A 27,025-nucleotide genomic window follows, 5' to 3' on the forward strand; every position below is an offset into this window, starting at 1 on the left:
GGAGTTTTGAGGGCATGTAAGAAGGGCTTAACCAGCCAGGGAGTCAGGGAAAGCTTCTCTGAGAAGGTGACATTCAAATGGGGATCTAATAATGAGTAGGTGTCAGCTAGGCAATGATGGGCAGAGCAGGGGGGACACAGGAAGGAGATAAGAACATTCCAGAGGAATGAACAGAATGTGGAAAGGGTTAAAGCCCAGAGTCAAGAAAGGGCTGAGAGCATTTGAGTATGGGTATGGGAGCAAATACATGTGAGGGACAGAGAGCTGGCAGCAGAGGGTATAAAATGAGGTAGGGCTTCATGAGCCATATTGAGGACTTTTACTTTATCCCAAGGGCACGTGGAAGCCACTAAAGCATTTTAAGCAAGGAATAACGTGACACAGTTTACATTTTATGAAGATCGCTACAGCTGCCCTTTGGAAATCAAAGGGCATGCATACAGCTCAGTTAGGAGGCACTTGTGGAGTCCAGGCGATGACTTGGCTTTGTAGGTGACTTGGATGAGTGATCGCAATGAAAATGGAAAGAAGGGAATAGATTTGCAGGTGGTTTAGAAAGTAGAATTAGCAGGGCTTGATGCCTTCTTAGAGGCAGGGGGCGAGGGAGTGGGAGAAGTGAAGGATGATGGGCAGGTTTCTGGACAAAACTGCATTAACTTGGCAGAGGGGACAGAAAGAAAACCAGAGGGGGGTGATGCTTCTGAATCGAAAGGGAGCAAAGTTTTCAAGTGCTGCTGAAGTTCAGGAAGGATGAGCCCTAAAACTCCAAAAAGGCCTTTAGCTACTAAGAGCAGAACCAGTGGTGAGGTGGGAGCAGAGGCTAAAGAAGAGAGGTTATTACAGGAGGGAAGGGAATAAGGGGAAGCTCCTACTCTCTCTTAAAGTTTGGTTCATTTCCCCCATTTTCTCTTTTCTCATGCCCTCCTCCCCCCACACAGTGAGGCTTCCTCTCACTAAGGCTCCAATCATCTCCATACTGCTACATCCAATGGACACTTTGTCCTCTTCTTACTGGATCATTCTGGAAAACTGAATCACTGACCATTCACTCCTCCTGGTTTATACTGTGACACTCCACCTCTTGCTTCCATTCTACTTCTCTTTCCACTCCTCAGTCTCCTTCAGAAGTTCTTCTTCCTCTGTCCGTCCCTTAAAAACTAGTGTTCTTCAGGGCTCAGTCCAAGACTGCTTCTTTTCCCACTCTCCACGCTCTGCCAGGATGATCTTACCCACTCCCATGCCTTCAACTCAAATGTATTGATTGTGTTTTCATGTACTATTTGCTGATGGTTTCCAGTCTCCATTTCCAGACCCACCCGGGAGATCTAGAGACCTTTGTCCAGCCATGAACTAGACTTCCCTCACAACGTTTCCCCAACCTTCACCTCAAACAGCTTTTCCTCCTCCAGTCCTTTTCCTGTGAACAGTACCACCATTCACCCAGGTGTCCAAGCTAGAAATCCAGAGACTCTCTTTGATTCCTTGCTTTTCTTCAGTCCTGATTTCATTAGTTATCAAAACCTGACAATTTAGACTAGACATGTCTCAAGTGTTCCCTTTTTCTCTATCCACACTGCTGCTGCCCCAGTTCAAGCAACGTCAACTCTTCCTTTAATTCCTGCAACAGCTCCCCTGCCTCCTGGCTTGGCCCCTCTGAGCCATCTCCTCTGAATTAGAGATACCCACACATCTGACCAAACGACTCCCGATTCAAGGCTTCCACTGGCTCCCCTTTACAAACAGCAGGTCTTAACTTTTTTTTTTTTTGTTTTTTGAGAAACTGATTAAAACTGCTGACCCTCTGCAGAAAAAATACAGCTGCACATACACACGAACTTGTGTCTGCAATTTCAAGGGCTTCATGGACACTAGGTATAGAACTTCTGACTCACAAGATACAAGTCCAGCCTCTTAATGTGTCTTCCTGATCTGAGTCCTCCCAACCTCTCAAGTCCCTGCCTCTACCTTTCCCCATCACACCTTGCTTTCCGCGACACTAAATTTATTACCACGCCCTTTCCCCACCCCTTGCCTAGCATGTGTTATTCTCTCATTCTCAAACATCCTCTAAAAAGTCTTCTCCATGTGACCATCTCCTATTCAAACCTACCTAAAGACCCGGTTTAAATGTCCTATCTTCTGTGGAATCTTCTCTGACAGCAACCCCCCGCCCCCAAAGCAGAGCTCATTATACCCTCTACTGGGCTCCCTCTGCTTCTGGTACACACTGACAGTAAACTGCACAGCGGCCCTAATTTGTTCATGTGTCTGTCCTCCACACTGGACTAGAGGCTCCCTGAGGGCAGCGATGGGTCTTGATTAGTCACTCATGTGCCAGCATTTAGTAGAGGTGTACTGCGAGCTGATATCAGTGCTGAATGAATGTGACAGAGTCACAGAGTTTTGTAATTTCACACCACCACACATTCGGGGGGGGGGGGGGAAATGGCCACGGACATGCCAACTCATACAAATACACATGAACCTATGCACCATGGTCAGTCCAGTGGCTACCGAAGTGTGTCTTCTGGGTCTTTATGGATTTGTCTCTGCTCTAGGACTTCTTGTTCTTCTAAGAGAGGTGGCTATCTGACCCCCACCCACATTTACACTTCCAACCTCCATTTCTCCCATCTGCATGGGGCAATAAAAAGAGCTGGGGCTTTAGAGTTTGAGCTGGGCTTGAGTCTCAGACTGAGCCTTATTTTTCCAATCTGTAAAGCGGCTGTGGTAATACCTATCCTATGCAATTTTATGAGACCTAGAAGTAATATAAGTGCGGAGCCTAGAGTTGGGCATTTGGTAGATGCTCTCTTAACTGTTCCCTGATGGGTCCCCTGTGTCCCCTCATCCCAGCTTCAGAGTTCTGGGGCTCTGAGTGTACACCAAGACCCACCTCCCTGGGGCTCAAGTCAGAGGGGCCCATTGAGCTACTGGATGGCATCACAGGTCAGAGGATTTCAGAGCAGAGAGGTTAGGGTGAACACAGGCCTGACTCAAAGAGAGAAGAGGCTGAGTTTCTGGGATGGCCCAAGGGGCCCAGGTCAGAGATCTGGGTCTAGAGACTGGGTTAGGAATCAAGTGTCAGAGTTGATCCTATTCATTTAATCAGTCAGTGGAGAGGGAGCAGTTATGGTTTGAGGGGAGGGAAGATAATGGACACTGAGGTCTGTGTACTTACAACAATCTATATTATAATTATCTATCTCCCCTCCCAGACAATTCGCTGTTTGAGGGCTAGGATTCTATCTTTTTCACCATTGTGTGTTTAGCTCACAGCATGGCATGATTAACAGATTTTCTTAAATAAAAGATGTATGAATGGTATAAGATAAAAGCCCAGGTGAACGGTCAGCCTTCAACAGGAGATCCCTCAGGCCCAGATGGATGCCCTGTGGGAAAGTGATTCCTTCTCCCGACCTGTGTAGATCCCATGCACTCCTCACCACCGGGTCCCGGATCAAAACACACTCACAATGGACACACAAATGTGCACACTCACAAAGTCACAGACCCATACATGGCCAGGCATACTCTCTCACACAGCCAGAAACACAATGACACACAGACCCACAGACTCACACAGATGTATTCTCATGCACTCAGACTCACATGCAGACAGACACACCACACACTCATAAACACACAGAAAGGCTTATTTTAACATATACACTGCCAGGCACACATCTAGATACCCCTTCTCACATACACACAGAAGCATGTTTTCACGTGCACACATATAATTGGGCATATTCGTTCACATGGAACCTGCCTCTCCTGTATGCAGACATACAGACACACACACAGGCATGCTTTTGCACACACTGAGACACATATACACAGAAAGACACACACTCTTGGACCTCACATGGACAGGCACATTCGTACCCAGAGACTACCCATCCCCATACACATACACACTCATGCACCCTCAGGTGCAGAGACAGGCCCACTTTCATATATGCGCAGACTCACACAGGCTGGCACACTCACACACACTCAGAGACCCACCCACATGCAGGCATGCTCTCACACATGCTGCCGGGGCACTCCTGGTCAGCTCTGCGGCCGCAGCTGTGACCTCGAGGTCCCTTGGGCCTCTGTCTGGACTGTGCCTCATCATTTCCTGCTCTAGGCTTCCAGTTCCAAACTCAAACTCCAGACTCTCTCCCGAGACTGTCTCATCCTCTCACCATCTCTCTCCTCAGCTCCATCTCCCCCATCTGTCCACTCACTGCCTCTTCCCCAAGACTTGCCCCTCCTTCCCGTTCTGTCTCTTTCCTTCTCCAGGTCTGTCCCATCCCTTTCTCGAAGATCTGTCTTGCCCCCACCCATCTCGTCTCTCTCCCCAGCCTGTCCTGTCTCCTGCCCAGATTGGTCATCTTTTGTTCCCTAGGTCTGTCACATCTCTTCTCCCACCTGGTCTGCCTTGCTACATGCCCCCACTCTATCCCCGGTCCTGTTACTCTGTCCTCTGACTCCATCCTGTTCTCCCCCTCTATCCCCACATCTGGGCCTCTGGAACCACAGCTGGTTCTCATTAGGAGGGGGAGGGGCGAAACTGTTCATTGGGGCCTGAAATATGATGTCAGTCCCCCTTCCTAACTAGCAGAGCTCCCTCCCCTCCAGCCTGTGTGTCTTTAGGATCCGGGAGCAAGGGGGAACACAGAAGAGAGAAGAGAGGTGGGTTGGGGGAAAGCAGGGGGACCACAAGGGAAAGGAGTCCTTCAGGAAGAAGTAGGGGAGTGGCTGAGGTAGAGAAGGGGAAACAGGCTGGGGGAGCTGGCACCGCCAAGGCCTCCTCCCTCAACTTCCTGTCCCAGGGACCAGAAAGACAACAGGAGTGAGGAGGGGGGCTGCAAAAGTAGATGGGAGTAAAAGTGGAGGAAGAAGAGGGCAGCCTTAGTGAGCAAAAGGAGGTTGGGATACAGGGCCAAGCAAAAGGGAAAGAGGAAGAGACAGGAAAGTTTTGGTGGGGGTGACAGAGAGCAAGACTGAGGGAGAGTGAACATGTATAGCAGAGGAAAGAGTGGAGCTAACAGAAAAAAAAAAAAAAAACAGAAGGGGGAGGTAAAATGGAGACAGGAACAGCCAGACCCCAGAGGTGGTGGTTGGAGGGGGGACAGAGGTGGGAGCCAGAGCTGGAGGAACAGCATGGGGAGAGAAGAGAAGGAGTGAGGAAGGGAGGAAGGAGGAAGAGAAGGCTGACAAACTAATTTCCTGGCATATCCCTGGAGCAACTCCACAGGACAGTGGCCAGGGCAGTGCCTGGGCCTGGCTCTGTCCCTCCCTAGGACTGGTTCCCAGGAGTCACCCTGGGGAGAGGCTGGGACAATGTGAGCAGAAGAGGGAGACAAAGTCTATTTTCTGAGGTCTTAAACAGTATGCCAGGCCCTGTGCCAGGCAATTCACAGACAATATCGCATTTAATCATCCTAACAACCCTGTAAGCTTCCGTTTTAAAATGAGGAAATTCAGGCTGAGTGAAACAACTTTCCTGAGGTAACACAGCCCTGAGGCGACCCCGGGCCTGTGTACTCCATATTGCCTGAGACTTAGGGGGAAGGGAATGATGGAGAGAGGAAGAAATTACAGGAAAGCTGAGGTGGAAGAGTCCTAGCAGAATGGAGGACTGAAGAAGGGAGAGAACCCCTGGGAGGAGAACGACCAGGTATGTGGTGTCTGTAACAGTCCAGGTTAGTAGCAGTGGGGCTCAGAGGACACAGGTATGAATACTGTGAGAAAATGAAGTTGACAAAACTTGGTCACTGATTCTACAGGAAGGGTGAGGTAATGAGAAGACTCTAGACTGACTCCCAGAGTTCTGGCCTGATTACCAAAGTGGCTCCATTGAATATGGCAGAGGAGAAGCAGTGTTTTGGGTGTCTGTAGAGATCCCCATGTGGAGATGTCTCAAGTACACTTGGATTTGCAGCTTAGAAGAGCAGTCTGGCCTGGTGATGTGGATTTGTACCAGTTAAGGGATAACAAAAGCCATGAGAGTGGACACTCACCAAAGAGGATGTGTAGAGTGAGAAGAGTCTAGGACAGAACCCTGGGGAACAATCACTTTTAAGGGGCAGGCAAAGGAGACCTCCATTTTCCTGCAGGAGAAACAGGAGGTAGTATCACAGGTGTTAAGGGAGTAAATATTTCTAGAAGGAGGGAGTGATCTAATGCTGCCAAGAGTTCAAGGAAAATGGGCGCTGTGAAGTGGTCACTGAATTTGGCAGTAATGTCACTAGTGACCTTGGGGAGAACAGTTTTAGGAGAATCATAAGGGACAAGCATCCTGCAGTGGGAAACAAGAGAGGATGAACTAACAGCTAGTCATAGACCAGGTATCAGTGCAGATTCATTCATAAATACATAGTTATTGTACCCCTAGAATACAGAGGCAATATGTCATGGTGAGGAGCCCTGGTGGCACAGTAGTTAAGAACTCGGCTACTAACCAAAAAGGTTGACAGTCCGAATCCACCAGCCGCTCCTTGGAAACCCTATGCAGCATTTCCACTCTGTCCTATAGTGTTGCTATGAGCTGGACCCAACTTGATGGCAATGTGTTTTGGTTACATAGTGGTAAAGGGGCTCTGGTGGCACAATGATTAAGCACTCGGCTGCTAAATGAAAGGTCAGCGGTTCAAACCCGTCAGTACCTCTGTGGGAGGAAAGACTTGATGATATGCCCCGTAAAGACTACAGCCTAGAAAACCCTATAGGGCAGTTCCACACTGTCATTTATGGTCCCTATGAGTAGGAATTGACTCAGTGTTACACAACAACAACATGTAGTAGTTGTTCAGTGGCTGAATTCTCACCTCCCATGTAGAAGACTGGGATTTGATTCCCGGTCAATGTACCTCAAGCACAGCCACTGTCAGTGGAAGCTTGTGTGTTGCTATGATGCTGAACAGGTTTCAGTGCAGCTTCCAAACTAAGATAGACTAGGAAGAAAGGCCTGGCAATCTCCTTCTGAAAAATCAGCTAATAAAACCCTATGGATCACAACGGTCTAATCATGGGGTCATCACGAGTCAGAGGATGACTTGATGGCAGCTAACAACAACAGCATATAGTGAAGCAGGACAGCATAATGGTTAGGGTGCAGACTCCAGGCCAAACCACCTGGATTTGATTTCCAGCTTCGCACTTAGTAGCTGTGTGACCTTGGGAAAGCCACTTAATTCTCAGTGCTTCCATTTCATCACTCATAAAGTAGGGATAATTGTAACACCTACCTACTATGTTGTATTCAAGAGTTATAATTGTCTGGCACACAGTGGGCATTTTATAAGTATGCATACGTGCGCTATCGTAACAGTAGTTAAGAAAATGGGCTCTGCTGTCAGACGGACTTCAGTTCAATTCCTGACTCTGCCACTTACAGTGTAACCCTGGGCAGGTTGATTAATCTTCCTAAGCCTTAGTTTCCTCTTCCGTAATATGGAGATTAGCTTGCCTATTTTTTATTTTACATGGCTCATACGGTGGTTAAATGAAATAATGCTCACACAGTGACGGTTCAGTAAACATTAGCCGCTACTGCTGTGTGCCAGACATATACAATAACCCTGGGGAAGGGTCACTGTACATACGAGCACACTGAGGCTCAGAGAAGGTAGCAGAAAGACCCTTGGAATGCAGTCTGTCTGACTGCAGAGCAAGTGCTTTCTGCTATACCACATTGTTTCTGTGGTGGCGGGCTAGGAATGCCCACATAAAGGGCCACAGAATTGTCCAGGCAACAGAACGAGAAAGGAAAACGATCAAAGTTCTCCTTTAGGAGAGTAAATCTAGCAGTGCATACAGAGTGGGCTGGAGGAGGAAGACAGCAGTGATGAGGCAATCGCCATTCTAGGCAAAGTAAAAAGGACATGGGGACAGGTGGTGAGACAGGGGAAGTGAGGTGGAGGATGCTTGGAAGGGCACCATGGCTCCCAGGAGACAAAGAACAAATGGGAAGGGTAAGGATGGGAGTCCAGGGCATGCATGTGAAATGATTCATTGATAGATTTATTCAACACATATCTTTCGAGGACCTATCAGGTGCCAAACACTGTACTAACCACTAGTGATACTGCAGTAATCTTTGCCTTCATGATGTTTACAGGTAGGGAGACTGGGCAGGGATGACCAGGGTAGGGTGGGGGAGCTGGAGGGCAGGGGGGAAGGTGGTGACAGGAAGCAAAGGCCTGGTCTTAAAGTCTGACCTTGACAATTGGGGTCTGGGCTGCAGAGTAGCCCAGTAAGGTCCAAGCTAGCAGGAAAGGAATCCAGAGATGTTAGGAGGGAAGAACAAGTTTGGGAAAAGCCGGGAGGTTGAGAGACAGGAGAGTAAAGCATAGGGACTGAGGTATGGGAAGTAAAATTAACTAAGTTAAAAAAACCAAAGCAAACCCGTTGTCGTCAAGTTGATTCTGACTCAGAGCCACCCTACAGGACAGAGCAGAACTGCCCCATAGGGTTTCCAAAGAGCAGCTGGTGGATTCGAACTGCTGACCTTTTGATTAGTAGCTAAGCTCTTAACCACTGTGCCGCCAGTGCTCCACTAAATTAATACTTGAGCACTTAACAGTTGTTTTCTTTATGAACCCTCAAAATAAGTCTCTTAAGAAGACACCGTCACTCTCATTTTCACTCTAAGAAAAAGGAACTTAGAGAAGCTTAGTTCACCCAAGTAGTAAATGGTGTTGCTGGCAGGTCTGAGATGTGGCCATCCTCTCTTTCTTTCTTTCCTTTTTCTCCTTCCTTTCTTCCACCCTCACCAGCCATACTGGAGGTGTGTTCTAGGCTCTGAGAGAGAACATGCTCATTCTATTAGGCAGCTTACAGAGAGAAACATAAACAACAGGGACATTCCACTGTGCTAAGTGAACAGATAGGGGCATGCTGACTCAGGTTTGGGAGTTCCCAGAAGACTGTCTACAGGAGGTACCTTCTCACCAGTAGACACAGGGAACTGAGAAGCTGCTCCCAATGGCAGTGGTTCAGAATGCTCTGGTATCAAGGGGTCACCCAGAGAACATGGACAACGAAGAGAGGTGTAGGCAGTGGGAAGCCTTGAAGAAAATAGGATCAATGAGCATGAATGCCCAGTAGAGGCTTTTGCTTACAGATACCAGGGCATCAGGAAGGAGAGAGTCCGGTCTGGCCTATGTTACCACTGACAGACAGAAGAAGATATAGGAGGGGGCACAGGAGTTAGAGGGACCACAGTGAGTGTATATGAGGGGCGCTTTAAAGGAAGGAGCAGCCTAGGGCCTGAGGGATCTGGTGGATGGCTAGGCACGGTAGCACCTGGTGGTCTGGCAGGAAGTCACAGCTTTGTCATCTTCCATTCCGCTCCTTCCAAGAGCCCCAAGAGACACCTGCCTGCTGGACTTGGGTCTGCAAATTGTTGGTGCTCTCTGAATATTTGCTAAACGAATGAAAAAGAAATAAAGTACAGAAAGGGATCTAGGAAAAGAGAAGGCCAGATGAAAGTGAGAGGGGAGAAGACAGCATGGAATGAGGAAGGACAAGTTATGGGGGAGGAGATGGAAATGTCTCCAGTGGGGTACTTGAGTATGAGGGAAAATTTCTCAGTTGCATAGGTAGCTCAGACCAGGTGTCAATCTTCTGAAGAGTGAATGAGGGTGAGGAGTGTGCTGTGAGGTGCCCTGTGAGTCATTTACAAACCCTTGTGTGGGGCCCTGGCAGCCTGGCCAGTGGATAGAATAGGGAAGAGGCAATGACAACAGTGAGATAAGAGGTGCCCAGCCTGCCTGGTGGCATCAGGAAAAGCAGTATGTATGCCTAGAGCTCAAGGATAGGAATTGGTCAGCCAGAACAAGAGGCAGCGAAGGGCCTGTTAGGCAGAGAAAGCAGTATGTGCAAAGGGCCAGAGGCATAGAAGAGCACAGTGTCTTTGGGGGAACTACACAGAATTCAGCACGGCTGGAACTCAAACTGTGAAGAGGCTAGGGCAATGGGACAAGTGATGAGGCTGGAGAGGCTGCAGGGAGTCAGATCATGAAAGGTCTCATGAGCTTCGTTAAGAGGTAGAGATTTTGTCCAAGGACAATGGGAAGATACTGAAGAATGATGAGCAGGGAGTGACATGGCTGGATTTGCGCTTGTGGAAGACCCTTCTTGCTGCAATGAGAAGAACAGATTGGAAGAGGGAAAAGTAGAAGCAGGAAGACAAGCTAGGAGGCTCTTACAGTAATTTATGTGAAAAGATGGTGAGGTAAGGGCAACAGCAGAAGTGATGGAGAAAAGGGGAAGGTACAGCAAGAGCTAGGAGGTAGAATCAACAGGTTCCAATGACTTTCTGGATTATGGGAGATGCAGAGAAGGGAGTGGTTACAGTTAGTCTCTGGGTTTCTACCTTGCCAACTGAGTGCGTGGTGATCTCGGGGAGGAAGGAATGATGAGTTCAGTTCTGGATATGTTAAGATGCTTGTGAGCTATACAATAAGGTCAAGTAGGCAGCAGATATGCAGGTCTGGAGCTAAGAATAGAGGTCCAGAAGAGAGATAGATACTTGGGAGTCATCAGCACTGGATATGAATGAGATGGATCACCTAGGGGGTATATAAAGATGAGACAATAAAAAGGCCCAACCTAGAACCCTAAGCAACAGTAACATTTAAGGGGTCATGCAAAGGAGGTCTCAAAACAGATTGAAAAGGAACATCTGGGAGAGATGCATGAATTCCACTGTATACTAATCATCTGTTTATTTTATTTGCCTATCTAATCTACTAAGATTGGGTTGAGACTTTGTGGGACAGGTAGACTCAAGAACAATGGAGCAAAGAGTGGCCAAGGAGTGGCTGAAAGGACAAGAGCACAAAGCCAAGAAGGAGCAGATTAGAAGCAGAGAGGTCAAGGGGCAAGAGGTCATTACGAGGCTGAAGACAGTGTAATGGGAGTTGGAAGGACATAGGAGGCTGTGGGTGGAGAATGGAAAGCAGGAGTTTAGCATTTTAGAGATGGAACAGCCTACTGAGTGGTTCTGGGAGGGGAGAAGAAAGTAACAGGAGCTAAGGAGGTCAAGAAACTGTGAAACTGGGGCCCTGGAGGGACGCTTAGAGCCATGGGAGGACATAGGGTGAGAGGAAGACTAACCAGGTCCCAGAGTTTTCAGGGAACAAGAGGGTGGGCCTGGAATATCTATGGATGAGAAGGAGTAATGGGTGGCATAGCCAGGATGGTGTGAACATCACAAGGCAATGGGGTATTGATTGGGACAGACCTCCCTGTGGAGTACATGTGTCAGCTATGAATTGTGTCTCCTATGGGCTGTACAAGTGACTAAGTGTGCAGTGAGGACAACTGTGACGCTGCCTCCTGTTAATGTCAGGTCTCTGGAACACCTGTTATAGAGAGGCAACTCTGGTGAAGTATAACCTATATGATGCGTTGGCTGTGACAGTTTTCCAATGGATGGGTATTGCTGTGATAGTGTCTCATGAGAAGTATTGGCTGTGACAATGATCCTGTGTATGTCCCAGCTGATACAGCATCTTTTGAGGGTGTGTGTTACTGGTGACAGTGTCCTTGGAGTGGTGTTGGCAGTAACAGTGTCTCCCACGGTATGACTGGCTGTGACAATGATCCTCTTGGAATGTGTTGTCTGCAGTGTTTCTGCTGTGGGTGTGTGTTGTCAAGAGAGCATCTTCGGTAGGTGTGTGTTGGCTCAACAGCGTCTATGGGGTGGGAGTGTTGGCTCTGACAGTGCTTTCAGAGGGGTGTAAGATGGCTGTCAGGGTATCTCCTGTGGATATGTGTTGCCTGGACTGTGTCCCCTGTGGTTTGAGTAGGGCTATGACTGTGTCCCCTGTGCGTATTCGAGGAGTTGATATAAGCCACAATATTTTTCTGGCCTATGACCTTGTGGCTGTGAGCCCAGCCCACCACACTGAGTTCATTGTGCTTCTAGATCTCCCTTTCCCCACTCCCTCCACGTGGGACCCAGGCCTGCTGGTGACCTCCCTCTGTCCCCTGCATGGGATTCTGATCTAGGCATTTTGGACACAAACTCCCACTTGCTCCAGCACCAGCTTGTACTCAGAACACCAGTCTGGATGACCCACCTCCACTTTTTCTCTCTTCTGCTTCTCTTTACATCTGCCCCTTCAGTTTCTTTGTCTCTGTCTCAGTTTGTCTCTGTCACACACCCATCCTCCACATTCTGACGCACGGCTCCCACAGAAACAGGCAACACACACACACACACACACACACTCAGAGCCTCTCTCACCACAACACACACTCATTCGGACCCACACACACTCGGAGTGACAAGCACATACACACACAGGCTGACAGACACACAGAAAACCTCCCGGGGGCACGCACTATTCACACTCACAGGATGCACTCATACTCAGAGTAGCGCACACAACCCTGTCCGCACCCCACGCCTCAGACCCCGGCACACTCTGACGCCGCCACACACCCCGACTCGGTGACACACGCACACAAAGACACCCAGGCCCTGCCCCCACGCTCACGTTCACGCTCGCCCTCGTCCCGCAGGCCCAGGCCCCCCCTCCCCCATTGTGTCGGGCTCAGAACAAAGCCCCCGGCTCCACCGCGGCCGCCGCCGTCGTCACCGCCGCCCGGGGGAGGCGGCGGCCCGGCGGGAGCGGCCAGACGGGCCGGGCGGCTGCGGACACTGACCTCCGCGCGGCGCGGGCTCCCTCGCCCGGTCCTGGGGCACCGTCCGGCAGCGGTCAGCCCCCCGGGCAGCGCTCGCCCTCGCGGGGCCTGGGGCCGCGCATCGTCCGCCGCCGCAGTCAGCCAGCCCCGCGCTCTGCTCCGGGCAGCCGGCCGTCGATCCGCGCGCCCTTGGCCGTCGGTCGGTCCGTCCGCCGCAGCCGCCGCCGCCGCCGGGGCGCCGCCTACTCCACAGCCGCCCCGCGGAGGATGCAAGATTCGCCGCTGCGGCCCCGCGCCCCCTCCCCTCCCCTCCCCCGCCCTCCGCGCGGTAACCCGAGCCCCCGCCCCTCCGCCCGCGGAGCCCCCGCCCCCGCCCCCACCCGCGCGCCGCGGCCCCCCCACCGGCCGCCCGCCAGCCTTCCGCCCCTCGACTTCCCCGCCCCAGCTCCCGGCGCCGGATCCGGGCCCAGCGCCGGGCAGTCCCCCGCGTCCCGGTTCTCCTCTTCCCTCTCACGGTCACGTCTCCCGTCCCCTTCTCCCATCTCGTCCTCTGCATCCTCTCTCCTCTTCCTCTTCTCTCCATTCCCTGCCGCTCACCTCCTTCTCATCCTCTTCTCACCCCGCTTCCCCGTCGTCCCCTTCTCCTCACCCACTTTTTCCTCATTGTCCTAGTCTCCCTCCAACTCTTTATCTCCTTTCTCTTCTCTTCATTCTTTTATCTTACCCCCTCCCAAGCCTTTTCTTCTCATCCCCCTTCTCCCCATTTTCTTCTCTCCATCCTTTTTTCCTCATCTCTTCTCCATAACGTTCCCATCTCCTTTCCCAACCTTTCTCTTATCCCCGTTTTCTTTCCTTTTCTCCTCATTCCCTTCTCATCTCTTCACCCATTTCTCCCCCATCCCCTTCTCCCTTTCTCGCCATCTCCTCACCGCTTCTTTTCCTCACTTTTTCCCCATTCCCTTCTTTTACCCCCTTTTCTCTACCCTCCTCTTTCCCCAACACCTTCTTCCATCTTAATCTCCCCTAGTAACTTCTTTTTATCTCATGCTCTTTATCTGTTTCCTTCTTTCATCGCCTCCTCTTTCCTTCGCGTCTACCTTCATCCCTAATTTGAAGCTAGAGAGTGGAGGATATTAGAATGAAGACATTTGGAGTTAGTGGTCTAACCTAGGATATAATCCCCAGAAAAGGAAAGCGAGAAAGAAGCTCGCTGGGCAGGGAGTTGGAAAAGAGCCTGAGGGGCCAACTAGGGAGAGAAAATGGGGAGAGGTGAAATCGGACAGAGGTAGAGAGTAATCCATCTTAAAGGAACTAGAAGAATGTTGACCCCTCCCCTTTTCTCCTTCCTCGTGACTGAGGGGGTTGTGAGAAGAAGAGGTATTCTGAACTTGAAACGTGTACCAATGGTACAAAGAAATCACACACTTCTGGGGAGAGAGAACAAAGTTTCAGTTAAAGCAGAAGGGAGTGTGATTTTGAAAAAGAGGAGTGAGGGAGAGGCTGGAGTCCTCGATGACATCCAGATTTCTGGCTTGGGCTGCCGGGTGGATGGTGGTGACATTTCACTGCACTAGACAAAAGGAGCAGGAGTAGGTTGCAGGGGGTTAGTAGAAAGATGATGGCTTGTGAGTTGGGGATGCTGACTTTGAAGCGCCTGTTAGGTAAGTAGGCCTGCAGCTTAGTGGAACAGTCTGGGATGGACATAAATATTTGGGAGTCATCTGCAAATATCGTATAAGCTTGAATATAGGGTGAGGTTTTTGTTTTTCTGTTTTTCCAAAATCATCCCTCAGGAAAGAGGGAGTAACCTTATATTTGAGTCCTTACAAAGTCTCTCATATTACAGGGTTTGCTCTCATTTACTTTATTTTGAACAACAAACCACTGGATAGGGCAGTATGGTATGGTGACTAAGCTTGTGGACTCTGGAGCCAGACTGCCTGGCTTGGGGTCCTGACTCTGCCATTTACAAGCTGTGTGGTTTTGGGAAAGTTACTTAACCTGTCTCTGCCTCAGCTTTCTCATTTATAAGGTGGGGGATAAATTTTATATTTATCTCACAGGGAGGTGTGAAAATTAATTTAATATATGTAAAGTACTGTATACCTGGTATATAGTAAGTACTCAATGAATGCTAATGATTTTTACTGTTTGGGCAAGACCCATTAACCTGAAATGTAGTCAACAATGCTATTTTGGATATTTGTAGAGGTCACCTGCCAGACTCAGTAGTCAAAGAAATTTAACACAGCTATGATAACTATGATAACAGCAGTTCGAATCCACCAGGCGCTCCTTGGAAACTCTATGGGGCAGTTCTACTCTGTCCTATAGGGTCGCTATGAGTTGGAATCGACTTGACAGCACTGGGTTTTATGATAACTATGGAAACCCTGGTGGCATAGTGGTAAAGTGCTATGGCTGCTAACCAAAAGATGGGCAGTTTGAATCTGCCAGGTGCTCCTTGGAAACTCTACAGGGCAGTTCTACTCCGTCCTATAGGGTCGCTATGAGTCGGAATTGACTCGACAGCAGTGGATTTGGTTGTTTTTTTATGATAACTATTCCTGGCAGTCCGATCTCACAATTGCATGTGCTTGATGTCTCTAAATACGCTTTTTAAAGATTGTTTTAAAAAACAAAACAAATCTGAGAGGCTGGAAATATTCTCTTTCTTGACCTGATTGATGTTATAAGGGTGTTTTACTTTATGACAATTCATTGTGCTAAACACATGAATAATGTCCTTTTCCGTATGAATGTTATACTTCAATAAAACAGTTTTTTAAAGCAATACATTCAGCGACTTTTAGAGATCAGGAACATACTTTTACATGATGTGTGCCACGAGTTATCACTGGTGATGTTAACCTTGATCACTTGGTTAAGGTTACGTCTGCCAAGTCTCTCCACTGTAAAGTTACTCTTTTTCCCTTTCTAGAGTGATGCAAATGGGACTTGTGACTTGGGATAAAGTTTCCAACAACTGCATCAAATGTGGATTCACATTGTGTCGTGTCTTCTTCCAAGCCCTTCACTTATACTGAAGAGAAGGTCATCTGTCCTGGGAAAAGATGACTAAAAAAGTGACACTAAGATGAGAAAGACATTGCTTTTGAATGTGCATGTTGAAAGTATACACCAAATTAATGAATTATGAGAATGAAAAAACAGTATTTCTAAATCAATATATTATTTTATATGATGTCTGAGCTTAAATATATGTATAACTAAGTCCATTAAGTAATAAAAGCAGACTTTTGATCGTTTCATCCATATCTCCGAAGGTATGTATCTTGAGGTTGGTCAAAAACTTTTTGGATTTTCTCATTGGGAAAATGAGGAATTGCCTTAGGTTTTGTTTGCCTTATATGGTAACTGTGGCAGATGGAAAGTAAAACTAAGGGAGTGAATAAGATTGCTCAGGGAGAGCATGTACATGGGGAAGGGAAGGGAACCTAGGATAGACCCTGAGAAGCTCCAGTATTTAAAGACTGAAGAGAAGAGAAGCCGACCTCAAAGGAAGATAAGAAGTGGCCAAAGAGGGAGAAGAAATAAACTGAGACCAGTGGGGCCACTGGTGCCAAGAGAAAGCCAGGAAAGAGCCACAAAAGAGAGTGGTCATCAAAGTCAAATGACACAGAGGAGGTCAGTGAGGTAAGGATGGAAAAGTATCCACTGCGTTTGGCCAGAATGAGGCCACTAGTGACCTTGTTGACAGTGAGGCAGGTGGGCTGGTAAGGATGAAAGCTAGCCAACACGCAGTAGGTGGCTGAGTATAAAATTTGGAACTCAGAAGAGAAGTCTGGGCTGAGGATAGATATTTTGAAGCCATCAGCATATATATAGTAAGTGGAACCATGAGAATGGATGCGGTCACCCAGGGAGAGTGTTCAGTGAGAAGAGGGTCTAGGTAGGTCTGCAAAAGAAGATCTATGAAGGAGATTGCGCAGGAGTAGCCAACAAGGTCAGAATAGAACGAGAGTGTAGTGCCCAACGTGTTATCATAGAAGCCGTGGACAGAAACAGCTACCAGAAGGAGAAAGTTGTCAACAGTGCAAAAATATCACAGTAAGATGAGGCCTGAAAGGCTTCCATTAGATTTTGGAATCAGGATATAGCTAATGATCTTAGTGATCAAAGAAGAGGAAGGGAAAGAAACGAGGCGACAGTGAGATAGTGAGTGGAGGTAAAACCGTAGTGACACATGTAAGAATGAAAGCTCTTTAATTGCATGTGAAAGAAACCCAATTTAAATTAGTTTAGGATTTACTAGTTGGTTTTCCAAACCTGGGGAATGACTGGTAAGTGGAACCAGAAGCTCAAATACCATCAAGACTTTCTGTGTGTCTCCAGTTTCTGCTTTTCATTTTATTTTATTTTGCTTGTTAGCTTCATTTTCCCTTACTGACTTTTTTTTTTTAAATAAACTTTCTATTTTGGGGATATTTTAGATTTACAGAAATGTTGTGAAGATACTACTTATAGCTCCCGTGTACCCTTTGATCAGGTTCCTGTAATGATAACATTGTAAACAATTATGGTATACTTGTCAAAGGTAAGAGATTAACATTGGTACATTGTTGTTGTTTGCAAAGCCATGTCTCTTACACAGGGAGATTCCGACCCATAGCGACCCTATAGGACAGAGTAGAACTGCCCCGTAGGGTTTTCTAGGCTGTAAATCTTTACAGGAGCAGATCGCCATCTCTTCTCCCTTGGAGAACCTGGTGGCTTCAAACCGCTGACCTTTCAGTTTGCAGCCGAGTGCTTAACTATTGTGCCATCAGGGCTTCTACTGGTACGTTACTATTAACAGAGCTCCTATTGGTGCATTACTATTAACTAAACTCCAGACTTTGTTCTGATTTCACCATTTTTTCCCCACTAATATTCATTTTCTGTCCCAGGATTTAATCCAGGATACCACATTGCATTTAGTTGTCATTTCTCCTTAGTCTCCTCCGACCTGTGACAATTACTCTGTCTGTCCTTGTTTTTTTATGTCCTTGACAGCTTTGGATGGTGTAAATGGTTAATGTGCTCACTGCTAATTAAAAGGCTGGAGGTTGGAGTCCACCCAAAGACACCTCTGAAAAAAGGCTTGGTGACATACTTCTGAAAAATCAGCCTGAAAGTCCTGTGGGGTCTCCATAAATCGGAGTCAACTCGATGGCAGCTGGAGCTGGAAAAACAGTTTTGAAGAGTATTGGTCACGCATTTTGTAGAATGTCCCTCAATTTGGTTTTATCTTATGTTTTCTTTATGATTAGATAGAGGTGAAGTGCCTTTTGCATCGCACCATATCAGGGGGTATATGATATCAAAACGAGTTATCACTGGTGATGTTAACCTTGATCACTTGGTTAAGGTTACGTCTGCCAAGTCTCTCCACTGTAAAGTTACTCTTTTTCCCTTTCTAGATTCTGTTCTTTGGAAGTGAGTGACTAAGGGTAGCTCATGTTCAGGGAGGGGAGGATAAGCTCCACCTCCTGGAGGGGGTACATAATAATGTACTCTTTGTGATATATACAATATATAACATGTTATATATATATATATTTTTTATATTACTATATATAAGGAGCCCTGGTGGCGCAATGGTTAAGCACTCATCTGCTAACCAAAAGGTCAGCAGTTCGAACCCACCAGAGGTTCCCCAGGAGAAAGATGTGGCAGTCGGCTTCTGTAAAGATTACAGCCTTGGAAACCCTGTGAGACAGTTCTGCTCTGTCCTATATGGTTGCTAAGAGTCGAAATCAACTTGACAGCAACGTTTTTTTTTTTTTATATATATATATATTACATATAATTGTATATATAATTATATTTGTACACACACACACACACACACATATATATAAAACTTGGAATTCTTCTGTAAGGGAAATTTATGTCTTTTCTTCCTTCCTACTTATTTTTTTAAATGATTTAAAAATCAATATTATATGTGCACTTAGTTTAAAAAATAGTTACATAGGCCTCATAACAACAACAACAAAAATTTCAGAAATCCTGGGGAAAGATTCTGATGGCCTAAGTTGGTTCATACGCTCATTCAGATCAATCTTGGGAGCAGGGAGGCAAGAAGATTCCACTTAAGAAAATAGCAGCTCCTATTCAGATTGATGTATACTTGTCCTTTTGCCCAGGGCATGCTTTGGTCCCTTCCTCTGTTGAGTGAATACTCATTTAACCTTAGGCCACTTCACCACAGCATGACTTTACCACCATCATCTTCCCTAACCTCTCTGACTAGGTCCAATCCCCGTATTACAGGTTCTTATTAGCACCTCTACTTCTCCTTTGTGGCAGTTATCACAGTCGTAAGTTTACATTCTTTCTGGTACATGATTACTTGATTAAATGTCTATATCCTCCACTAGGTAGTAAGTCTGGTTTGCTCACCATTGAATACTGACATGAAGGGGTTGCCATTTCAGAATAAGGAAAGGATGTTAGCAAGAAAAAATAATCAGGGAGCACTCATCAGCAAGTGCAGTAAGGAAAGAGATAGAGGACAGGGGCCTGGACAGAGGAGTGGGGATGGGAAGGGCTGAAAGTGGTTGTCTGGAAGAAAGCAACAGGAGCATGTTTAACACTGCAGTTAGGGAGCTAATGGGGAGGTAAAGGCTGGTGGAGCAAGGTCCCAAAGGAGAGAGGAGGGGCAGAAGAATTATCCATGTATACAAGGAAGGATTGGGCTACAACAGGAAGAGAAGTACCTCATACTTCAAGACTGAAAGGAAGATGGGTGAGGATGCAGACAGGTGCATAAGTAAGGGTGTGATGGCAGTACATGTGGGGGAAGGTAGACAGGACAAGAATTTGAGGCCATCACATTTGATGACCTCTTATTCTCTCTGAAGAGGAGTTGGGGTTTTGTAGAAAATGGGGTACAAGGGAGGTGATATGTTAAGGATCTTGAGGGAAATGGTAAAGGAGTGGAGACACTGTTAAGGGGAATGGTGGCAGGTGGCCTTATAGGCCTAAAAGACCAAGGTGTTGAGAGTTCTGGCGAGAGAACAAAGGATACAGGTATACCTACACCAAAGTTTCTGGTGAAAAAGGGGTTGACCAGGAAGTCATTTCATGACACCATTGAGGACAATAGAGGTTTGTATACAGATGGAATGATTCTCAAAGGCGGGGGTATGGAGTTGTATTTGGACCTTGGGGAGCCCCAGGGATGGGGACTCCTTTCTTCTCCTCCCCAGACATGTGGAATAATGTGCAGAACTGGAATAGCTAAGCAAAGCCAGATCTCACACAGGAAACGGGGCTGTTTGTCACATGAAATGTAGGTGTCAGAGCATGAAAGATTGGGAGATACATTCAACAACAGAAAGGGCTAAGAGGCCTTTGGGAAGCAGTGGAAAGGTAGATTAATGAGCGGTATCTTTTTTTAAGGAAGGACAAGGGCACTGGTGGTGTAGTGGTTAAGGGCTCAGATTCCTAACCAAAAAGTTGACAGTTCAAATCCACCAGCCACTCCTTGGAAACCCTGTGAGGCAGTTCTCCTCTGTCCTATAGGGTCACTATGAGTCAGCATCGACTTGATGGCAATGGATGTGGTGGTGTGTAAGGAAGGACAGGAGCCCTGGTGGAGCAGTAGTTAAGAGCTCGGCTGCTAACCAACAGGTTGGCAGTTTGAATCCACCAGCCACTCCCTGGAAACCCCAAAGAGGAGTTGTACTCTGTGCTACAGGGTCCCTGTCTTAGTTATCTAGTGCTTCTATAACAGAAATTCCCCAAGTGGTTGGGTTTTACAAAGGGAAATTTATTCTCTCACAGTTTAGGGTGCTAGAAGTCCAAATTCAGGGTGCCAGCTCCAGAGGAAGGCTTTCTCTCTCTGTTGGCTCTGGGGGAAGTTCCTTGTCCTTACTCTTGCCCTGGTCTAGGAGCTTCTTGGCACAGGGACCCTGGGTCCAAGGGACACTCTCCACTCTTGGTGCTTCTTTCTTGGTGGCATGAGGTCCCCCCACTTTTTGCTCACGTCTCCCTTTTATATCTCAAAAGAGATTGACTCAAAACACAACCTAATCCTGTAGATTGAGTCCTCCCTCATTAACACAACTACCCCTAATCCTGCCTCATTAACATCATAAAGGTTAGGATTTAAAACATATAGGATAATAACATCAGATCACAAAATGGCGGACAACCACACAATACTGGGAATCATGCCCCAGCCAAGTTGACACCCATTTTTGGGGAACACGATTCAATCCTAACATTCCACCTTTGCCCTCCAAAAATTCATGTCCTTGCCACATGTAAAATACATTCATCCTATCATATCATTCCAAAGGTCTTAAATCAATTCCAAGTCCAAAATCTCCTAGGGTAAAATTCCTCTTCATCTGTGAAATCTACACAAGTTATCTGCTTCCAAAGTACGATGATGGAACAGGCACAAGGTAGAAGTTTCCATTACAAATGAGAGAAACTAGAGGGAAAGAAGGGATAACAAGCACCAAGCAAGTCAGTAGAACACATTACATTAGCTCTCAAGGCTTGAAAATAATCTTCTGTTCTCTGAGGCCATTTGGGCAATGGCCCTGCCCCCCAGAATCTGGGTGTTGGCCACATTCTCTGGATTCTGGGTGGAGGCCCCTAGGCCCCGGGCTTCAACTCCACCTTCCAGGCTCATTGAAGCTGCAACTTTGCTCCCTCCCGTTTGGGTGGCCCCATTCTCGTACTCCATCTGAGTGGTGACTCCACCTCCTCAGCCCCAGCAGGTCCTGTTCTGCTGTCCTTTGGGCATGGCAGCCCTCACCTTCGGGCAGTGGATTTGGACCCATCCTGCTTGCACTCATGAAAGGCAGCTCCACACTCCGGAACTGAGTTGGTGAGGATCTGACTCTCTGAAAACTAGGAGGCTGTGGTCCCTCCCTTTGAAGCCCCAGAGGTCTGGCTCCACTTTTGAGACCCCAGAGGTCGTGGCCCCACCCTTTGTGACCAAGGCAGCTCTTCTTCCTGTGTTCCTTGCCTCTTCAGCTTCTGCTTCCTGGTTTCTTGGCCTCTTGGCCCCTCTGGCTCTCAGGCCTCTTGGGCCTGCCTGGTGTCTGCCCTGCTCAGGCAAGTGTTCCAAAGCTTTTTAGCTCCACTGGTTTAAGTGCCTGGAGGCACCCCACTCTGCCAGTAAACCTTGACCAGAAAGCACTCAGCACTCTTGCTGTATGGGTTGGCAAGCCTAGCTCCACCAATAAGAGCCCAGAGTTACCCCACCCTGCAAGGAAGCCTCCTGTCTAAAGGCACTCAGCTCTCTTGCTCCATGGGTCAGCTCCTATGCCAACTCTTACCAGTCTCCTTGCTCTGCTGCTTCCATTTCTCTGTTGCTATTTCTCTGCTGTTGCTTCTCACCATCTGAGCCTTCTCTGGTGTTACAGTTCTCCTCTTTTCCTTCTGAGCCCTCACCAGAATTGTCTTTAATGTCCATAATTGCACCAACAGTCTCTTGAAGGCTATCTAAGCTTTTACTATTGAGCACTGTAAAAGTCTTCCAGCTTCTAGCATTCACAGTTTCAAAACTGATTCCACATTGTAGATATCTGTTATAGCAGCACCCCACTCCTGGTACCAAATTCTGTATTAGCTATTGTCTTAGGCTGGTTCTCTAGAGAAGCAAAACAAAGCAAGTGTGTGTGTGTATATATATGTATATATATATATATATATAGTTTATTTCAAGGAAACAGCTCACGTGATTGTAGGTGCTGGAATGTCCGAAGTCCCATGGATCAGGATAGAGGCTTCTCTTAATTCACGTAGCCGCAGGGGCTGGTGAAACCAAGATTGACAGGTCAGAGAGCAGGGCTCTTGCTCACAGGCTGTGAAGATTGACAAATCCCAAAATTGGCAGATAAGCTGACAGCTCAAGTCCCAAGAACCAGAGGTCAGATGAATAGGAGCCAGCCTCAGGATCCAGGGTGAGCAAAAAAGCCAGAACTTCTGCTTATATTTGGATGCAGGCCACACCCCCGAGGAAACTCCCTTTCAACTGACTGGCTACTCATAGCAGATTCAATCATGGGAGTGATCACATATAAACACTGAGAATCATGGCGCAGCCAAGCTGACACACAATCTTAACCATCACAGTTATCTAGTGCTGCTCTAACAGAAATACCACAAGTGGATGGCTTTAACAAAAAGAAATTTATTTTCTCACAGTTTAGGAGGCTAGAAGTCCAAATTCAGTGTGCCAGCTCCACAGGAAGGCTTTCTGTCTCTGTTGGCTCTGGGGCAAGGTCCTTGTCATCAATATTCCCCTGGTCTAAGAGCTTCTCAGCACAGGGACCCTGGGTCCAAAGGACACGTTCCACTGCTGGCGCTTCTCTCTTGGTGGCATGAGGTCCCCCTCCTCTCTGCTGGCTTCTCTCTTTTATATCTCTAAAGAGATTGACTCTAGATCCATCTAATAGTGTAGATTAAGTCCTACCTCATTAACATAACTGCCTCTAATACTGCTTCATTAACATCATTAACATCATAGAGGTTAGAATTTACATTACATAGGATAATCATATCAGATCACAAAATGGTGGACAAGCATACAATACTGGGAATCATGGCCTAGCCAAGTTGACACACATTTTTGGGAGTCACAATTCAATCCAAAACAGTTGCTATGAGTCGGAATTGACTCAATGGCAATGTGTTTGGGTTTTTTTTTTTTTTTTTTGGTAAGGGAGGATAGATTGGTGTAGGAACAACCAAATGAGAAAGACAAGGTGGCCCAAAAGGCTTGCCTTGTGAACAATTATCCTGAAAGACAAGATGGGAAGCTGACAATTTTAGCTGACTCTGCTAATTCATTTGTCCCTTCTTAGTGCAGGAAGAGGCACTGGGTAGCATCAGTGCTTGGTTTCAGACTGCTCCAAGCCTTAACCACTGATTCAAAATGCTTATGACAAGCCATAGGTCATTAGAGTTCCTTGGTAGAGACCAGCCCTGAAGGAAGTTGGTAGGAGTATAAAAAAAAGGGCAGGTTCCCGCACTGTTTGAGTTGGGATCTTTCAAGAGCAAGTATGTTTTCCAGGCATTGAAGGACTTCAATTCTCTGCAGAGACTCTAGGAAAGAAAAAGGAAACTCCTGATTCTCTCCCACAGAGCAAGAGCCAGAGAAAGCAGAAGTGGGTGAGGTGGGGTCTAGAACACAGGTGGTGCGATTAAATGTGAAGAGGAAGGACTTCTATCCTGTGGGTTGGGAAGTAAGGAAATTCAGTTCTCTGAATTTCAATTCAAAGAGTGATCAGTTTGCTGAATGGTCAATTTGACAAATTTACCAATTTGATTAATCTACTACAATTTTATTTCTTTAATTATGTGTAGCATTTACAACAGTTTGCATCGTTGGGCTGGTTTTAACTACTTTTGAAGATTTGTACATAGTATCAAAAAAAATTTTTTTTTTTTTTTTTTATCAGTCGGTCAATCTGAAGTTTAGTTTAGCTTAGTTTTAATTTATTTGCAGCTGTTTCATTGAAGTCATTTTGCTGTGACTGGCCAAAATCCAGTGTATTCTAAGTTTTCCCTTACTTTGGATCTATGACTTCTGGTAATGAGAATTTTGTTTTACAAATGTGTGTAATGACTCAAATATCAAGAATTTTATAAACAATCATGGGTGGGGGGGGAGTTCTCACTTCCAAAACATTTTCCATCCAATAATTTGCCTTTTAACTTTTTTTCGTGCATTTGTAATTTTAATATATAGATGTGGGTTGAAATATAGCTATACTATATTTCCATATTGGTTGATAAATAGTATATTTTTTTGTTATTGTTAGGTGCCATCCAGTTGGTTCCGACTCAAAGTGACCCTATGTACAACAGAACTGCCTGGTTCTGTGCCATCCTCATAATCATAACTATGTTTCAGCTGATTATAGCAGCCACTGTGTCAATCCATCTAGTTGACTGTCTTCCTCTTTTCTGCTGAGCAGGTATTGGTCCCTCCTGATAACATGTTCGAAATGTGTGAGACAAAGGCTTGCCATCCTCGCTTCCAAGGAGCAATCTGGTTGTCATTCTTCCAAGACAGACTTGTTCGTTCTTGTCGCAGTACATTGTATATTCAATGTTCTTCTCTAACATCATAATTCAAAGGCATCAATTTTTCTTCTTTATTCATTGTTCAGCTTTCACATACATATGAGGCAATTGAAAATACCATGGCTTGGGTCAGGCACAATTTAGTCCTTGTTATGGATTGAACTGTATTCCCCCAAAATGTGTATCAACTTGGCTAAGCCATGATTCCCAGTATTGTGTGGTTGTCCACCATTTTGTGATCTGATTTGATTTTCCTATGCATTATAAATCCTACCTCTATGATGTTAACGAGGCAGGATTAGAGGCAGTTATGTTAATGAGGCAGGACTCAATCTACAGGATTAGGTTGTATCTTGAGTCAATCTCTTTTGAGATATAAAAGGGAGAAGTGAGCAGAGAGGAGGGGGACCTCATGCTACCAAGAAAGAAGCACAAAGAGCAGAGCACCAAGCACCAAGAAAGAAGCACCAAAAGACAGTCCTCAAAGTGACATGTTTGCTTTTCGATACTTTAAAGAGGTCTTTTGCAGCAGACTTGCCCAATGCAATACATAGTTTGATTTTTTCACTGCTGCTTCCATGGGCGTTGATTGTGGATCCAAGTAAATTGAAATTCTTGACAACTTCAATCTTTTCTCCGTTTATCATGATGTGTTGTTTATTGGTCCAGTTGTGAGGATTTTTGTTTTCTTTATGTTGAGATGGAATCCCAGCTGAAGGCTGCAGTCTTTGATCTTCATCAGTAAGTGCTTCAAGTCTCTTCATGTTCAATAAGCAAAGTTGTGTCATCTGCGTATCACAGTTGTTAATGAGTCTTCTAATCCTGATGCCGCATTCCTCTTCATACAGTGCAGCCTCTTGGATTATTTGCTCAGCATACAGCTTGAATAAGTATGGTAAAAGGATACACACCTGACGAACACTTCCCAATCTTAAACCACGCAGTATGCCCTTGTTCTGTTTGACCAACTGCTTCTTGATCTATCTACAGGTTCTTCATGAGAACAATTAAGTCTTCTAGAATTCCCATTCTTCACAATGTTACCCACAGTTTGTTGTGATCCACACAGTCAAATGCCTTTGCCTAGCCAATAAAACATGGGTAAACATCTTCATTGCCTAGTCAATAAAACACAGGCATTCTCTGCTTTCAGCCAAGATATATCTGACATCAGCAATGATATCCCTCATTGTGTGTCCTCTTCTGAATCTGGCTTGATTTTCTGGCAGTTCCCTGTCGATGTAGTGTTGCAACTGCTTTTGAATTATCTTTAGCAAAAATTTACTTACATGTGATATTAATGATATTGTTTGATAATTTCCGCATTCTGTTGGATCACCTTTCTTTGGAATGGCCACAAATATAGATCTCTTCCAGTAGGGGGCCAGGTGGCTGTCGTCCAAATTTCTTGGCACAGATGAGTGAGCGCTTCCAGTGCTGCATCAGTTTGTTAACTGGTATTCCACCAATTTCTGGAGCCTTGTTTTTTGCCAATGCAGTGCAGCTTGCATTTCTTCCTTCAGTACTATCAGTTCTTGATCATATAACTCCAGGTGTTTGCACATTTCATTATAATACTTTGTCTTCTCAAGCAACCATTTGAAATCTTCTGTTCAGCTCTTTTACTTCATTCCTTCCATTTGCTTTAGTTACTCTATGTTCAAGAGCAAGTTTCAGAGTCTCTTCTGACATCCATTTTGGTCTTTTCTTTCCTTCAGGTCTTTTTAATAACTTTTTGCTTTCTTCACATATGATTTCCTTGATGTCATCCCACAACTCATCTGGTCTTCAGTCATTAGTGTTCAGTGCATCAAATCTTTTCTTGAGATTGTCTCCAAATTCAGGTGGGATATACTCAAGGTTGTATTTTGGTTCTTGTGGACTTGTTTTAATTTTCTTCAGATTCAACGTGAACTTGCATATGAGCAATTCATGGTCTGTTCTGCAGTTGGCCCTTGGCCTTGGTCTAACTGAAGATATTGGGCTTTTCTGTCATCTCTTTCCATAGATGTACTCGATTTGATTCCTGTGTTTTCCATCTGGTGAGGGCCATGAGTATAGTTGCTGTTTATGTTGTTGAAAAAAGGTATTTGCAATAAGTCTTTGGTCTTGAAAAATGCTATTATGAGGTCTCCAGCATCGTTTCTATCACCAAGGCCAAGTACTCATTTTCCAAATACTCATCCTTCTTCTTTGTTTCTAACTTTCATATTCCAATCACCATTAATTATCAGTGCATCTTGATTGCATGTTTGATCAATTTCATACACAGAAGTTGGTAAAAATCTTCAATTTCTTCATCTTTAGTCTTAGT

At 46.1% G+C, this 27,025-nt stretch overlaps 1 protein-coding gene across 1 annotated transcript in view; it reads right to left on the reverse strand.

Moving 5' to 3' along the window:
- The window catches only part of DCHS1 (dachsous cadherin-related 1), a 35,011-nt gene extending 22,092 nt beyond the window's left edge, over positions 1–12,919 (reverse strand). Inside the window, exon 1 of the mRNA XM_049890224.1 lies at positions 12,673–12,919. The gene's annotated coding sequence lies outside the window, so the exon portion shown is untranslated. The remainder of the gene's footprint in view (positions 1–12,672) is intronic.
- Positions 12,920–27,025: the final 14,106 nt, after the last annotated feature.

The sequence above is a fragment of the Elephas maximus genome, chromosome 7 (assembly GCF_024166365.1).
Source record: "Elephas maximus indicus isolate mEleMax1 chromosome 7, mEleMax1 primary haplotype, whole genome shotgun sequence".
NCBI lineage: Eukaryota > Metazoa > Chordata > Mammalia > Proboscidea > Elephantidae > Elephas > Elephas maximus.